This window comes from Nicotiana tomentosiformis, chromosome 2 (genome assembly GCF_000390325.3).
Source record: "Nicotiana tomentosiformis chromosome 2, ASM39032v3, whole genome shotgun sequence".
In the NCBI taxonomy this organism is placed as follows: domain Eukaryota; kingdom Viridiplantae; phylum Streptophyta; class Magnoliopsida; order Solanales; family Solanaceae; genus Nicotiana; species Nicotiana tomentosiformis.
In genome coordinates, this window is record NC_090813.1 from 30921542 (window position 1) to 30939986 (window position 18445).

Here is an 18445-nt window from a genome sequence, read left to right on the forward strand (position 1 = left end):
AGTTCAACAATATTAAAGCGGTAAAAAGTAGACAAGTAACACATTAGGCCCAAATAAATCACAATATATACAAAAAAATAGTAAAGCCAAATAAAGTCAATATACAAACTCGAATTCGTGAGAGTTCCCCAGCAGAGTCGCCAGAGTTGTCACACCCCTTTTCTACCCCCAAAAGATATGTGTGTGGATTGTGGGTTAAAGAGTTTTTCCAATTAAAGTAACAAACTTAAGTAGGGATTATTTTATTTACAGAACCGTCACTTGAAATTGAGTTTTTGGGTGTTCCAAGTCACCTTTTATTCGAATCCATATTCAAAGAAAAATTTGACTCTTTTATTATTGGTCTGCGAAAATAAAGTCCGGGTAAGGAATTCTATTGACCGGGGGAGAAGGTGTAAGGCATTTCCCGAGTCTCGTGGTTCTAGCACGGTCGCTTTATTGACTACAACTTGGCTTGAATTAATTTTGGATAAACTGTGATTTATTGGTTTCCATGTTTTATCTATCTGCTTTTATTGCGTGATTAGATTTACAACAATTATCTTAAAATAACTCACGCGTATGTGTACACATTTTGTTTGGTGTATCAAAAACCATGTCACGCGTACGTGCACACAATTAATAACACTTTATTATTATCAAGATTGATTGGTCAAGGTCGCGCGAACGCGTACCCTGATTTATTTTGGGAATCATAATTATGTCACGCGAACTTGTGCATATTCACAACAATAAATTTAAAACGCGCCTAAAGCACTCTAGGATCATCAATAATGATTTTTCTTTAGACTGGTGTTCATTATTCTTCATAAATTTTGAGATTATTGTAAGGCATAGATATTACGAAAATTTGAATTGTGGGAGCAAGAAAATTTATCTTCTACGGATACATTTGTAATTCAAAATTTTTCATTTGGCTCATATTCTTTCAACTAGCCCATCGATTAAATACCTCATAGACCAATAATTTGACCAAACCAAACTTTCATCTTTCCTAAATAGCCTAACTACTGAAATTATTACGTAAAGTAAAAGAGAACTATGATCGTATTAATTTCATTTCTAATCGTATTGAATTGCTCAAGCATTTAAGAACAGGTTTGGAATCAAATTTCTAGCATAAACTTCGAAATATGATAAGAAAAGATCACTATATTTAAACTGGAATTGATCGAACATATACAAACTGTCTATTAACATTAATATATATATATATATATATATATATATATATTCTCCATTTGAATACAAAATCTTCTTCAACAATTGAAAATAGAAAATCTGATCAATCCTTAATAACTTAACATAATAAACACAAGAACACCAAAAAAAAGGGATAAACAAATAAAAATCACGTATATGACATGATAACAAAAATGCAAGGAGTCAAACTAAAACATTCACCAAAACACAATAAATATGTGAAATAAACTAAAAGTGAGAAAGGATTCTTTTTGTTTTGTATTAGTGAAAATAACTCAGTGAAGAGTACAACAAAGCCAAAGGCGCATGAAAAAGTAGGAAATGACTTGGACCGATGACCGGAGTTACAGCTAATTATCGTCTCGATCGAGAACCTCGCCGCCAACAAACTTGAAAAAACAAAACAATGCCCAAAACTAATGTAACGGTGATGATTTTTAAAGCAGAAAATGGAGGTGTTTGGGTGGTGGGATGGCTGCTTTTTTTTTTTTTGGCAGGAATCGCCGGATTTTGGTGCTGGTTTGGGGGTGGATTTCAACTGTTTTTGTGGCTGTTTTCAGGTTGAGTTTTAGGGACTGTTTTGAGGGGATTTCATGGCTAAAAGGCTGCTAGTTCTAATTGAGAATTTCGTGACTTTTTGCTGGAGATTTGCATTGCTTTTCATGGAGTTTTTTAGAGGAAGAAAATCGTGAGGAAGAAAAAGAATAGGAAAGCTCGTTCTTCTCCTCCTCTCTCAATGTCTCTTTTTTTTTTTTCTTTTGTGTTTGTGTGCTTGTCCATTCCTTTTAAGTAATTTGGGAGATGTGGGGTTGTGAGTTAGGACAAGCATAGGGACAAAGGAAAGTGGAGTAGGGACAGTGTGGAGGACAAGCATGGGGGACAAAGGAAAGTGGGGTGAGAACACGCGTGGGAAGATGAGAGCGGGAAAGATGGAGTGAGAAGTGAGATATTGGTGAGATAAGATAGAAAGAATTCAAGCATGGTCAAAAATTAGGTGCTCACAGTAGTAATCCACTTACATCAAATAAGATAACGGGCGGATATGTATCAGATTAATGATTATCGGACGGTTATCAGGCGGTTTATCGGCTAAACCAAATAGAAATATTTTGGTATAATATTGAAATAGATTCTTTTTTATGGGTGATTTTGTTGACTGACTTCTCGTATGCATCCTAACAGACCTGATGAGCAGGATATAATATAAAATTATGGTGAGAAAGTTATAAATTGGCCGGTGACATGTTCTGGCCAATCAAATATGACATTGTCACGCTTTGATCTGATTGGACAGAAAGAGTTTGTTCTCATTACAGCTCTTCTCTTCCGCAACTATAAATAGGGGTCTACATAACTTAAAAAAGACCAGAAGTTATAACAAGAAGACACAAGGGAGCTCGTGGATCAAAGGTCACAATTCTCTGCAAACTGCAAGTGTTTAAGCATTCAAGCACTTCAACACAAATTTCAAGTATTCAAGATCAAGAACGAAGTCAAATTAAATACAAGGCGTTCAAGATCAAGGTTACTTGTTCGTGATACAATGCGTGGCAACAATCAAAGCATTCACGACGGATAAATCAAATTCAAATTCAAGATCAACCTCAAAGGACCTTGAATTTATATTGAAAAAGTAAAATCAGATGAATCATAAAGATTGTAATAATCAAACTATTTGAAATCAAATACTACAATCGTTGCAATATTTTTCGGTCTTGATTATTTTCTTGACGCAATTTTATTGTCTACAGCACGATTGTCAAGTGTTACCATAACCGTTACAAATAATTCAAGTAAAAGATAATTAATGTAGTTAATGATAGTAACGGACATAAATCAAGTGGGGCAAAGCGGATACATATTGTACCCTTATATAAATCTCTTTTACCATATTTTGTATGATCGTCAGGGAATTCACGAATATATGCCATTAGTCTTTTACTATTTCTCTGTTTGATTGAAGATTGTTACTCTCCGTTATTGGAAAGAGGCTACAACCATCAATAAGATTTTATTTCTTTTTCTTACCGAATATTTAGTTTTTTTTATTTATTATTCTTCTAAATTCGAAAAAATAAAATAAAATTGGTTATTAGAAACAATAAAAACTATTTTTTTTTAGTTAAACAATAGTAACTCTACTATCACTATAATTCCAGTCCGATAACGGCGTCATGCTCACGTCTCTCTCTATATCTCTCTCTCAGATAGTACAGGAATTGCATTTGCATGTGTTCCTTAGTGTAAATAATGGTTCAGTCAAAAGTAAATATGCTGACTACTGACTGAAAGAAAGAAAGAAAGAAAGAAAGAAAGAAAGAGAGATCTTTTGCTTGCTGTAGAAGAGGAAAATGGAGGGAGAAGATGACCGATTGAAGACTGGTAAACTTTGCTTGTCCTGTAAAAACCCCCCGTGTTTGCCGAACGCTTAATTGATAGTCTTGTCCTGTACTGGAGAGGTTCAGTTCTCTCTGTATTGAGTTACAGCTTTTGCTTTCTACTTTCAATCAGTCACACCTTTCACCAAAAGTAGCATTTATTTGTACACGCTTCACTCAGCATCTATAGGCATGTGGACATAAGCTGCCCCCAGACTCCACAGTCCAATCTTGTTACTCCCTCTCTTTTAATTTACTCCTATCGTTTGACAAAATTTAATTTTTTTAAAAAAACTATTAGTTAGGAAAAATATGAGTAACTAGTTCTTTTGTAATTAAGTAACATACATTATGTTTTCTAATATAAACAACTAAAATTTGTGTCAGCAGTAATTTAAAGATTAATTTACTAGTTGATAAAATACTTATAATTTGGGACTTTAACATTACATTACTAGTTTTGATGAGATTGTATCTATATATAATCATATGAACCTCATGAATTTAAATGCACAAATCATTATATCATAATTTGATGGAAATTTAAATACCATTTATGGAGATTTCAAATGGTAAATGACAAATAGGTGAAATTAATTCTTGACCGTTTGGTCGTTGGGATAGGATATCACTATGGCACAATCGTCCAAAATCTTTTCTGAATCTGAAGTGTGGCTTTAAAGTTGGTGGTTCCATGTATTTTAGATTCCCCCACCTCACAGGCAAAAGACTCATAATTTCTTACTCTTCATAATGATTTGTCCTCTATTTTTGCGTATATTTAGAAGGTTAGCGTATATTTAGAAGGTTAGTTACGAGTTGACATGAATTCATCAGCATTTTTTCATCAGCATATATATATCACTAATATAAAGTATAAATATTTGACATTGAACTCAGTTATTGTTATAGTATTAACATTCTAACACGGGATTAGCCTTTGTTTATCCGAGGAGACAAAGCTAGGTGACATTTTATAAGTTTTGCTATGGAAACTGGATATGCCCCCACAACAAGACTGGCAATTGCCGAAATACTTCAGAAGGCAATGCCTGATAGCCAGCAAATAGGTTGTACTATCATTTCCTCTATATATAGTGGCCCTATTGACCATCTCCAAACTAACTCATTGAAAACAAAAACAATTAAGTTCATAGTCCAGCATATTAATTACCCCAGGCCCAGTCAGTGAGAGTGACAGAACCTTAAAGATACAAAGATGTTGTATGGTCCTCATTGTTTTGTTCTATACTTAAATGATAATTGTACCTTTGCACCATAATTCATTGATCCACAACATAACAACAATCCATGTGTTTCCTATCTGCCTATTTATAACTAGTATCAAATTTTTTCATTAAGTTCGACAATCAGTGACCGATTTAGTTTTTAAATGTTACGAGCTTTTGAGTTTAGAAAATAAGCTTTAAATATATATATCTAGCTCTATTTATACTTACTTTATGCATTTATATTTACAATGCAGCCCTAATGCACTATATTCCACTAGATTCTGCCTAATCCGTGAATCCATGTTTAGATTCGCAGTGTCGACAACTCGATAATAGATTCTTAGCTCAATTTTGGGAGAAACTGTAAAATAGTCACTTTGAACTCTTGCTATTAGAGTTTAGTCAGTATTTAGATAAAAAAAAATTACCCCCCCCCCCCCCCCCCGGCTAAAACATGGAAAACCTTAGGAACAATGGTAGGACTTTGAACCGTTATAAGTTAAACTCCATGAATTGTTCATGAAATTTGAAAATATCCTATTTGTGAAACCCCAACATTGTATACTGGAGTTCGAAATTTTAAAAGGTAAAAGTCCATCGTTGTATGGTGCGGTTAAAAAATTTAAGATTCCCTAATATTCTCTGCAGGTGAAACCCTAATACCCCAGTACATGCACTGCGTTGCGCTAGCTTGATTCACATCACCCAAATAGATGAGGTAATTTGATGTCTAGCATCTTCAAGAAAGTCACAAAACTGGTTTCAATTATGTGACCAAACTATCTCTTAAAAGACCTGGGACTATGAATTAAGATACTTTAACGTTATCCGGCTTCGCTCCTACATCCACGATGCTGTAAAGTTCTTTCTAACAGCAGGAATCGTTCCTGAAGTTTGAACTCCAGCAGATTATGCTGATTTTCACTTGTCAAAGTGTTAAAGTTGTGTTCCGTGTTTTAGTTAGGGGCGAAAACATCAATTTTGTCGGACCAATGACTATTTTGCTAATACCTTTGAAAAGCTAACTAAACTCTAATAGCCGGCCCAAGTGGCTTATGCAGCTAATGTTTTACCTCAATTTTTAAGCTCAAGTTGGAGAGCATTTTACTGCGCCTGTACAAGACTATATTCGCTTAACAGCCCATTCTGAGAGGCTATGTTGTTCTCCAGCTGGACTGGGGGAATAGGAAGAGAGGAAGCCCGGCCCAAGATATGGGTTATTTAGTCCTCATGTTATAAAGATCTAATGCTAGCAAAAACCAATGGGGAAGTACAGTGTGCTATAAAAAATTAAAAATAGGTATTTTGTTTCTGGAAAGACATTGTTGTTTACCCGAAAAATCAGATAACGTTAAATTTATGTATGGTTCTAAGGATACGTGATACCCTTTGATACAAAGATAGCAATACGAGTATTCTTGACCATGAGAATGGGAATAATGAACAGAAAGAATGAGTAAGATGAAGTAAAACAAGCACAAGGAGATATCTTTGTATATGAGAAAAGATCTTTTGTTCCAGTCTATTCAGTATATTCATAGCTTACAAGGATCCTCTCTTTTATAATAGAGGGTCATTACTTTATTTATAACAAAAAATAATAAAATAAAGCATATGTTGGATGACCCATGATGATTTGTCTCTTCCTCGATTCCCGCCAAGATTCTCTCTCTTGGTGCGGTTGTAACGACTCTTGTCTGTGAGCTCGATACTGGCTCGAACTCGTTACTGGGTCGAGCCCTTCGGTCTTGGCTTGAGTTCGACCTTCGGGATGGGCGTGGTGCATTTTCGACCTCAAAACAATGCCTTGCGGATCGATTTGGTCATGGGCTCGATAAGATTATCGAGCCGACTCCTCGAGCAGCCTTCGGACTCGAGGTTCATTTGTACTGTCTTCGGAGCTCACTCCCAAAATCCCACTCTGGTTTCTTGCCACTCGAACTCGATCAAACGTAGGAAGGCCGAAATCTATTTTGACCGTATACAGATAGTCCCCTCGTTTCTCATGAAGGATGCGGTAAGAATCGATATGATTTTTGACTGTTCGATCGGGTTATAAGCTGACGTTTTAACAGGGATCGATTATGACATATGTGATAGCTGTCCCATCGATTTAGTCTTTCAAGGTATTTAATGCTTGTCAGATGGCGGTCGGCCACCTCTGATATTGAACCGTCATGATGCGAGCCTATAAATAACCCTTCCATCTAACATTTACCACTTTTATGCCTTCACTCTTCTAAATTTTCTTATCTTTTCTCTCTATTCCGTCGCTTGCAGAGCCATCTACACCAGAGTTTTGGTGCCGTCAATTTTTCACTTTCCTTTGCCATTCTTCCTCGCATATCAATGGTCAAAACTTCAAAAACTGTACCTCAGAAGGAGAAAGCTTCTTCTTTACGGCTGTCCGGCGATAAGGCACTGGTGGAGCCGTCCACTTACGACTATGTTCCTGGCCCGTGTACTCTGAAGATCGATTTTAAGGTTGAGAATCCTTCATCTGTTCCGGGTCGATGCGAGCACGTGTCGATGTACATGTGATCTATAACTGAGGGTCATCTCGAGGCCGTTAGGAAAGACTGCAACTGGGGTTCCGAGGTTGTGTTGCAAATTCCATCCCCCGAAGAGAGCGTAATCACCCATGTGGAGGGGTTTTTAAGTGTTTACACTTATCCCTTTATGTTGGGTCCCGTCGATCCGGTGATCATTGATTATTGCAGGGGTATAGTAATCCTACTTCGCTTCTTCTCCAACAAAGCCGGGGGGCTGGATTTTTCCTTGAATCACCTCATACGATTGTATCGGCCCCAAATCTTTCGAGGACTAATCAGACTTCATCGTCGGGCATCGAAGGCTTTGATGTCGAGCATCGACGAAGACAAGGATCGGGGTTGGATGGGCCGTTATATTCGGGTGAGGACCCGTGACCTTATTCCGGAAGAGAAGATGTCGTTCCCCGAGGAATGGAATTTCGACCGTAAGTGGTTCTCATAAGACGTTGATTTTCGTATCTTTTCCCAATTTTTTCTGATGTCTTTCTCCGATTTACAACTGCCCCTTGGATGCCACAAGCGGTACCCGACCTTGAGGATTGGGTTCGGAAGTTAGCATCGACTTCCTCTTATGCCGAACACGCTTGGCGTGATTTGGCAAAAAGTAGATGGGAGGCCAAGAATCATGGTAAGGTTTTACTTCTCGTTTCCTTCGAAGTGTTCTTTGTGCTCCATTCTTTACCGATTTTCTTTCATGCAGGTGTAACCAAGGATGCCGCTTTGAGGCCTTCGAGCGGTGAAGAAGGAACCAAGTCCCCGGTCCCGAAACCGGGGAAAGATAAGAAGCGAAAAGCTGCCTCTCGGTCAGAGGACCCCAAGCCCAAAACTTGAAGGGTGAGGATGAAGGCAATTGCTCTTCCGATTGACTCGGTCCAATGACTGAGAGAGAAGAAGAAGACGAAGAAGACGATGCCTCAGCTTTGGTGATCCGATCTGCGAAAGCTATCGATGTCACCAGAGCTCCTGAGCCGATGGTGGCTGTACCGGTCGGGGTCGGTCTTGAAATCCCGAGTCTTGATCTGAGCTCCCTAAGTGATTTGCTTGGGGCTATCATAGTAGGTCATTCGCCTTCCCTTCCAACCTTTTCTGATGAGGCATTAAAGGAATCTCGAGAATTGAAGACCCCGATATGGACGGAGGCTCTAGTGTAGGGGACCCTTTTCGGGATTGCTTTACTGGAGTCGATGATGCTTCCGATATTGGTGATGCTTCTCTTCTACTAGAAGAGGCCCAACGTTTCATTACTCGGGTCATAATTTTACTATACTTGGTTTCTTTGTTCTTTTCCAAACTTAACTTGTGTTCTTTCCCTACTGTGCAGGCCATTAGTAGGTTTCGAGTCGACCTTAGCCAGTGTAAAGTCGAGTTTCAGAAGGTCTCGGGGGAGAGAGACGCCCTGCGGCTTCTTTGCAGCTAAAAAGACGAGGCTATAAAGGACCTCCAAGGGGATTTGGCTAAGGTTCGTGAAGAAGAGGCCGAACTCGATAAACAGGTGAGCCTCGTTCTATTAAAGTATGGGTTTGACTCAACTGTGGAAGTTAACCCTTCGTTGTCTCAGCTGCAGCAAAAGGTTGAAAAGATCGGGTTACTTTGGGAAGAAGTTGATCAAATCAAAGTTGAATGTAATCGGTGGAAGGAGACTATCGACCGCCTGGCTGCGGAAAAAGAAACCATTTTGACCAAATTATTATCGGCCGATGTTCAGCTTCGAAGCGTCAAGCAAAAGGGTTCAGCTCAAGCTAAGAGGATAGAGGAGCTTGAAGCACAGCACTTTGAGGCCAAGGCGGAGGTTGAGTCATCGAAAGTCATGGCAGATAAGTCCATTGCCGTGTATCGGGCCGATGTCGAGGCTGCTCAGATGGAGGCACGAGAGGCGGCGAATACTGCCGATACTTGAGCACATTGGGTTGCCGAACTTGCTAAATATAGGTCTCGGAGGGAGACCCTCAAGGATATACACACTCGAGGTTTCGACCTTACTGAAGAGCTCGAAGCTGAAGCTGAAGCCTTGGCTTTTGAAGGCGATGATGATGATGATGATGACGGTAGCAAGAGCGGACACGAGGACAGGGAAGAGCCTGACAGAGAAGCAAATGCCCCTGAGGATGACCAGGAAACTTAGTTCTTAATTTTTTACGTTTGTAATCAATCATGTAGAAAATTTTGTATATAGACAACTTAGCCGACTTGCTTCTGTTTCGTAAAGACTTTATACGTGCCTTACAAATGTTTTCACAAGGATCTTAACAATTTAATCAAATTTGGACTTCGTAGTCTCTATGATTGATTGTTTTTTCAGACTCGAAGTGACGTAGCCTTTAGGCTCTCTAGTTGAGTCAATGATTCGAACTCGAAGAAATATAGTACGTAGGCGTAATGATCGAGTGAGTGCTCGCTCGAACTCGAAATGAAAGTAGCCCGTAGGCTTATTATTCGTTGAGTGAATGATTCGAACTCGAAGTAATATAGCCCGTAGGCGTAATGGTCTAGTGAGTGCTCACTCAAACTCGAAATGAAAGTAGCCCGTAGGCTTATTATTCATTGAGTGAATGATTCGAACTCGAAGTAATGTAGCTCGTAGGCTTATTATTCGTTGAGTGAATGAATCGAACTCGAAGTAATATAGCCCGTAGGCATAATGGTCGAGTGAGTGCTTGCTCGAACTCGTAATAAAAGTAGCCCATAGGCTTAGTCGTCAAGTGAATGATTAGAACTTGAAGTAATGTAGCTCGTAGGCGTAATAGTCGAGTGAGTGCTTGCTCGAACTCATAATAAAAGTAGCCCATAGGATTAGTCGTCGAGTGAATGATTCGAACTCGAAGTAATTTAGCCCGTAGGCGTAATGGTCGAGTGAGTGCTCGTTCGAACTCGAAATACAAGTAGCATGTAGGCTTATTAGTCATTGAGTGAATGATTCGAACTCGAAGTAATATAGCCCTTAGGCGTAATGGTCGAGTGAGTGCTTGCTCGAACTCGAAATAAAAGTAGCCTGTAGGCTTAGTCATCGAGTGAATGATTCGAACTCGAAGTAATGTAGCCCGTAGGCATAATGGTCGAGTGAGTGCCTTCTTGAACTCGAAACGATGGTAGCCCATAGGCTTAGTTGTCGAGTGATTGATTCGAACTCGAAGTAATGTAGCCCGTAGGCGTAATGGTCGAGTGAGTACTTGCTCGAACTCGTAATAATAGTAGCCCATAGGCTTAGTCATCGAGTGAATGATTCGAACTCGAAGTTATATAGCCTGTAGGCGTAATGGTCGAGTGAGTGCTCGCTCGAACTCGAAATGAAAGTAGCCCGTAGGCTTATTATTCGTTGAGTGAATTATTCGAACTCGAAGTAATATAGCCCGCAGGCGTAATGGTCGAGTGAGTGCTTGCTCGAACTTATAATAAAAGTAGCCCATAGGCTTAGTCGTCAAGTGAATGATTCGAACTCGAAGTAATGTAGCTCGTAGGCATAATGGTCGAGTGAGTGCTTGCTCGAACTCGTAATAAAAGTAGCCTATAGGCTTAGTCGTCGAGTGAATGATTCGAACTCGAAGTCATGTAGCCCGTAGGCGTAATGGTCGAGTGAGTGCTCGCTCGAACTCGAAATGCAAGTAGCTTGTAGGCTTATTAGTCGTTGAGTGAATGATTCGAACTCGAAGTAATATAGCCCTTAGGCATAATGGTCGAGTGAGTGCTTGCTCGAACTCGAAATAAAAGTAGCATGTAGGCTTAGTCATCGAGTGAATGATTCGAACTCGAAGTAATGTAGTCCGTAGTCATAATGGTCGAGTGAGAGCCTGCTCGAACTCGAAATGAAGGTAGCCCGTAGGCTTAGTTGTCGAGTGATTGATTCAAACTCGAAGTAATGTAGCCCGTAGGCATAATGGTCGAGTGCGTGCTTGCTCGAACTCGTAATAATAGTAGCCCATAGGCTTAGTCATCGAGTGAATGATTCGAACTCGAAGTAATGTAGCCCGTAGGCATAATGGTCGAGTGAGTGCCTTCTCGAACTTGAAATGAAGGTAGCTCGTAGGCTTAGTTGTCGAGTGATTTATTCGAACTCGAAGTAATGTAGCTCATAGGCATAATGATCGAGTGAGTGCCTACTCGAACTCGAAATGAAGGTAGCCCGTAGGCTTAGTTGTCGAGTGATTGATTCGAACTCGAAGTAATGTAGCCCGTAGGCATAATGGTCAAGTGAGTGCTTGCTCGAACTCGTAATAAAAGTAGCCCATAGGCTTAGTTGTCGAGTGAATGATTCGAACTCGAAGTCATGTAGCCCGTAGTCATAATGGTCGAGTGAGAGCCTGCTCGAACTCGAAATGAAGGTAGCCCGTAGGCTTAGTTGTCGAGTGATTGATTCGAACTCGAAGTAATGTAGCCCGTAGGCATAATGGTCGAGTGCGTGCTTGCTCGAACTCGTAATAATAGTAGCCCATAGGCTTAGTCATCGAGTGAATGATTCGAACTCGAAGTAATGTAGCCCGTAGGCATAATGGTCGAGTGAGTGCCTTCTCGAACTTGAAATGAAGGTAGCTCGTAGGCTTAGTTGTCGAGTGATTTATTCGAACTCGAAGTAATGTAGCTCATAGGCATAATGATCGAGTGAGTGCCTACTCGAACTCGAAATGAAGGTAGCCCGTAGGCTTAGTTGTCGAGTGATTGATTCGAACTCGAAGTAATGTAGCCCGCATGCATAATGGTCGAGTGAGTGCATGCTCGAACTCGAAATGAAGGTAGCCTATAGGCTTAGTTGTCGAGTGATTGATTCGAACTCGAAGTAATATAGCCCATAGGCGTAATGGTTGAGTGAGTACTTGCTCGAACTCGTAATAATAGTAGCCCATAGGCTTAGTCGTCGAGTGAATGATTCGAACTCGAAGTAATGTAGCCCGTAGGCATAATGGTCGAGTGGGTGCTTGCTCGATTTCGTAATAAAAGTAGACCATAGGCTTAGTGATCGAGTTTATCTTAATTCTGATTGCATAATAAATCTCCAAATATAGGAATTTTTCTTGGATATTAGATATCGGTAAAGAGGAGGACTTTCTTGGCAAGTCATTATACATGTGTTCATGTTTCGCGTATGGGTTCGGGCCAACTACATGAGCATGGTTCGTTTTGACCATTTTGGCTCTTACAACTTTTCCTACTGGAACCCCGTTGTAGCGAAATAACTTTCTTGCATCAGAACTGTCACGACCTCAAATTTCCTCCGTAGGATGTCGTGATGGCACCTAATCTCTAAGACTAGGTAAGCCTATCAATGCGGAATAATAATAAATATCTGAAATAAATAAACTACAATTCAAATAATTTCAACTCCCAAAACCCGGTAGAAATAAGTCACAAGCTTCTAAGAATTTATTCTCCATGTCTCTATACATTAGAGTCTAAAGCAAATAAGGAAGACAACATAGTAAGATAGAAGGGGACTACGGAGTCTGCGGACGATGGCAGATATACCTCGAAGTCTCCTCGTACAGCTAGTTTACTGATGCGTGGTCTGATAAGATGTACTTGGATCTGCACAAAAAGATGTGCAGAAGCGTAGTATGAGTACACCATAGCGGTACCCAGTAAGTGCCAAGCCTAACCTCGGTAGAGTAGTGACGAGGTCAGGTCAGGCCCTACTGGAGAATAAATAATGGCATGGTAAAATGTTTAAACAATATTATAAGATAAAATGACAATGAAAATGAATCAAGTAGTATGTCACATTCAATTACATCAAATAATGGCAAATAAATACCTCGTGAAAACAAAACAGAATTATTTCCAACTTGAAGAAAATCACAACAATAATCAAAGGCAACTGCGGCCATAAATCAATATCAACAAGGGCACTCCCGAGGTACCGCCTCGTAGTCCCAAATCATAAACAAATTCACAATATCTCATTTTTTTATCTCACCGCGGGAGCCTTCACAATTTATTTGAAAGAAAATATTTTTTTCCAAAATAGCATCCCGCGTTTTAGCCACCCTTATCACACTGCATGACTTCTAGTAGTCCCCCCTACTAGCCACGCGTATCAAGCCACCCTTATCTCACCGCATGCGTTTCAATACCCAGACCTTATACCACCGCATGCGTATCAATATCATAATATATCGCAATTTGCACCTCAGGTGCTCAAATAATTTAACTTGCCAAAATAATTCAACAACAATATTTTTTCACAATAAAGAGCTCACGGCTCATGTCAAAATAATTCAATAATAATATTTTTCCACAATAAAGAGCTCACGGCTCCATCACAATGAGTATAAAAATATTCAGGAGTAAATAATTTAGGAAAATATTATTTCAAAATCTTTAATATATTGCTTCAATATCAAGTTTAAAAATGTCAAATACTTCATATTAATAATATTTAATTTAAAAAAAATCAACCTTCAAATAATGCACAGAATAAAAAAAACTAAGTTTCTACTAAACAGGTAAAACAATTAGTAAGAAAAGATCAAACAAATTTGAAGTATATATCTCAGATCAATAATGAAGAATATAACAAGATAAAATAATTTAATAAATGCGCAATAGTGATCTACACAATTTAAAAATATAATCTATCACAATTTAGCCCGTGTACACACTCGTCACCTCGTGCACACGACTTTCAACACATTTCAATAATCACATCAATACCAATCCTAGGAGAAATTTCCCCCACACAAGGTTAGACAAGTCACTTACCTCGACTTGCTCCAATTTAACCAAGTATTATATTTTTTTCTCGATTTTCCGACTCCGATCGACTCGTATCTAGTCATAATTAATTCGATACAGTCAACAAAAATTATAGTAATCAATTTCATAAGAAAATATTACATTTTCATTAAAATCCGAAATTAGCTCAAAATTTGCCCGTGGGGCCCACATCTCGGAATCCGGCGAAACTTACAAAATCCGACAACCCATTCAATTATGAGTCCACCCATACCAATTTTACCAAAATCCGATAACAACTCGACCTCCAAATCTTAAATTTTCGTTTTTGGAAGATTTTACAAAAATCTTGATTTTTCTTCCATAAATTCATGGATACATGATGTAAATGAGTATGGAATCATGAAATATAATCAATATAGGATAAGGAACACTTACCCCATTATTTTTCCGTGAAAATCGCCCAAAAATCGCCCAAGAACCGTGCTCCAAAAATTCAAAACGAAAGGAATGAAATGATCATTTTTGGTCCTTAAGTTTCTTCCAATCCGTCACTAAAAGTCAATTTTTCTTCACTAAAAGTCCATTTTTCATCACTAAAAGTCCACCAGAAATTGCTCTATCAGCCTTCCTTCAATTAATCATAACTTTATGTACAAATGTCCAAATGATAAATGATTTAACTTTCTGAAAACTAGAATCAATCGACTACAACTTTTATGTTTTGCAACTTTTCTGATTCCTTATAAATTGCGAGATATAAGCTTCCAAAGTCGGCTCCATGCATCAAAATTTCTGGCGAAACTGCTCTACTAGCCTTCATTCAATCCATCATAACTTTCTGTACAAATTTTTCAATAATAAATGGTTTAACTTTCTGGAAACTAGAATCAAACGACTATAACTTTCATGTTTTGACAATTTTCCGATTCCTTATGAATTACGAGATATAAGCTTTCAAATTTGGCTCCACACACCAGAAATTTCTGGCGAAATTTCTGCAAATGTCCAGCAACCTTCTTTGTCCGAAATCCATTCCGTTTACCTTCCGAATTCCACCTAAGACCTTCGGGACCTTAACCAATTATTCCAACATGTCCCAAAATACAATACGAACTTAGTTGAGGCTTCAAACCACATCAAACAACATCAAAACGACTAATCGGACCTCAAATCAAAATCTATGAACTTTGAACTTTCAATTTCTACAAACAACACTGGAACCTATCAAATCCAGTCCAATTGACCTCAAATTTTGTACGCAAGTCATAAATGACATAACGGAGCTATGAAAATTTTCAGAATCAGATTTTGACTCCGATATCAAAAAGTCAACCCCTCGGTCGAACTTCCCAAAAATTCAACTTTCGGCATTTTAAGCCTAATTCCACTACGGAATTCCAAATAAAATTTCGATCACGCTTCTAAGTCCAAAATTGCCATACGGAGCTGTTGGAATCATCAAAATTCTATTCCAGGGTCATTTGTATATAATTCGACATCCGGTCACTATTTGAACTTAAACTTTAAATTTTTTATCAAAATTCCATATCTCAGGCTAGGGACCTCGGAATTTGATTCCGGGCATACGCCCAAGTCCTAATTCACGATACGGACATACCGGAACTGTCAAAATACTAATTCGAGTCCGTTTGCTCAAAATGTTGAGCAAAGTCAACTCAGTTGTATTTTAAATATCTAATTTACATTTTAATCCATTTTTCACCTGAAAACTTTCCGAAAAATTTTACGTACTGCGCACGCAAGCCAAGAAATGATAAATAGTGCTTTTTGAGGTCTTAGAATATAAAATTAATTATTAAATTTAAAGATGACATTTTGGGTCATCACAAGAACTTGATATATTTGAGGGCTAATGCCCGGGTTCGGGCCAACTACATGAGCATGGTTCGTTTTGACCATTTTGGCTCTTGCAACTTTTCCTACTGGATCCTGTTGTTGCGAAATAACTTTCTTGCATCAGAACTTGATATATTTGAGGGCTAATGCCCCCCAAGTATTCGAGGTCGATTGTACAAAGGCCTCGGATATTGTTGTAAGTGCAGCACGATCATTAGTTGCCTCATTAAAAACCTTACCAAAAAACTCATTTGGGATAAAACTGGTCTAAGAAAAAAAGAGTGCAACGCGTGCTTTCAAGCGAAGGATCCATCTTAGCTCTTGTTCGGACTTCTGCAGGGGTCAGTTTTGAAATATAAATAAATATGGAAGGGTCGTACCTTAGCAGTAGTATCATTTTAGATGTGACACATTCCAACTGCTTGATAGCTATTTGCCGTTTATAATGCCGAGCCTCTACGATCCCTTTCCGACGTTCTCGAGAACCTGATATGGTCCTTCCCAATTTGGTCCTCTTCGTTCGGATTTCGGGTATTGATGGTGACATTTCTTAACACTAAGTCCCCTGGCTTGAAATGGCGGAGCTTGATTCTTTGATTATAATATCTTTCGATTCGCTGCTTTTGGGCGGCCAATTAGACGAGAGCACCCTCTCGTCTTTCGTCTGATAATTCAAGGCTGGTATTCATAGCCTCGTTATTTGATTCTTCCATCGTGAATCAAAATCTGGTACTGGTTTCACCTACTTCGACTGGTATCAATGCTTCAAACTCGTATACTAAGGAGAATGGGGTCGCCCTCGTACTGGATTTTGACATTGTCCGATATGCCCAAAGGACTTCGGACAGGATTTCTCTCCATTTTTCTTTAGCGTCGTTCAACCTCTTCTTTAGGTTTTGAATGATAGTTTTGTTCGTTGATTCGGTCTGGCCGTTCCCACTAGGGTGGTATGGTGTTGATACTATGCTTCTTATTTTGTGATCTTCGAAGAATTTTGTTACTTTGCTGCCAACGAATTATTTCCCATTGTCACATACTATTTCGGCGGGTATCCCGAATCGGCATACGATATGATCCCAAATAAAGTCTATAACTTCTTTCTCTCTTATTTTCTCGAACGCCTGCGCTTCAACCCATTTAGAAAAATAGTCAGTCATAAATAAAATGAATTTGGCTTTACCTGGGGTAGATGGCAGAGGGCCAACGATATCCATTCCCCATTTCATGAACGGCCATGGGGATAGGACTGAGTGAAGTTTCTCTCCGGGTTGATGGATCATTGGCGTAAACCTTTGACATTTGTCACATTTATGAATAAATTTCTTCGCGTCTTTGCCCATATTGATTCAATAATACCCTGCTCTGATTATTTTTCGAACTAATGTATCGGCACCGGAGTGATTCCCACAAGTGCCCTCGTGCACTTCCCGTAGGATGTAATCGGTACCTCCCGGACCCAAGCATACTGCCAACGGTCCATCGAATGTCCTTCGATATAGCATTCCATCCGAAGCCAACGTGAATCGAGCAGCTTTAGTCCATAGGGCCCTAGAATCTTTAGGGTCCGATGGGAGCTTTCCGCTCTTTAAGTATTCAATATACTTATTTCTCCAATCCCAGATTAAGCTTGTAGAATTTATCTCGGCATGACCTTCTTCGATTACCAATCTCAAAAGTTGTACAACAGTCCCCGAGCTCAAGTCATCTTCCTCAACCGACGATCCCAAATTCGCAAGTGCATCGGCCTCATTATTTTATTCTCGTGGAACATGCCGTAAAGTCCATTGTTTGAAATGATGCAAAGTGACAAGCAGTTTGTCTAAATACCTTTGCATTCTACCTTCTCGAACTTCGAAAGTTTTATTTACTTGACTCACCACCAACAAAGAGTCATATTTGGCTTCAATGACTTCTGCTCCCAAGTTTTTAGCTAGCTCAAGACCTGCAATCATGGCTTTATACTCGGCCTCGTTGTTAGTCAACCTGGTAGTTTTAATAGATTGCCTAATAGTGTTACCCATGGGTAGTTACAAAACTATGCCTAGCCCGGACCCCTTCACATTCGAAGCCCCGTCCGTAAAAAGGATCCATACCCTCGATGATGTACCCGATTTCAACAGGAGTTCTTTTTTGACTTCGGATACGAGGGTTGGCGTGAAATCGGCCACGAAGTCTGCTAAAATTTGAGACTTGATGGCTGTACGGGGTTGATATTCGATATCGTACCCACTGAGTTCGACGGCCCATTTGGCCAATCGGCTTGATAGTTCGGGCTTGTGCAAAATATTACGAAGCAGGTAAGTGGTTAATACGCATATGGGGTGACATTGAAAGTACGGTCTTAACTTTCTAGAGGCGTTTATCAGTATAAGTGCCAATTTTTCTAGGTGCGGATATCTAGTTTTTGCTTCTCCTAAGGTCCGACTTATATAATAAACGGGAAATTGCGTACTTTGCTCTTCTCGAACTAGGACGCCGCTTACGGCGATTTTCGATACTGCCAAGTACAAGCAAAGTTTTTCGTCTATTTTTGGAGTGTGAAGTAATGGTGGGCTTGATA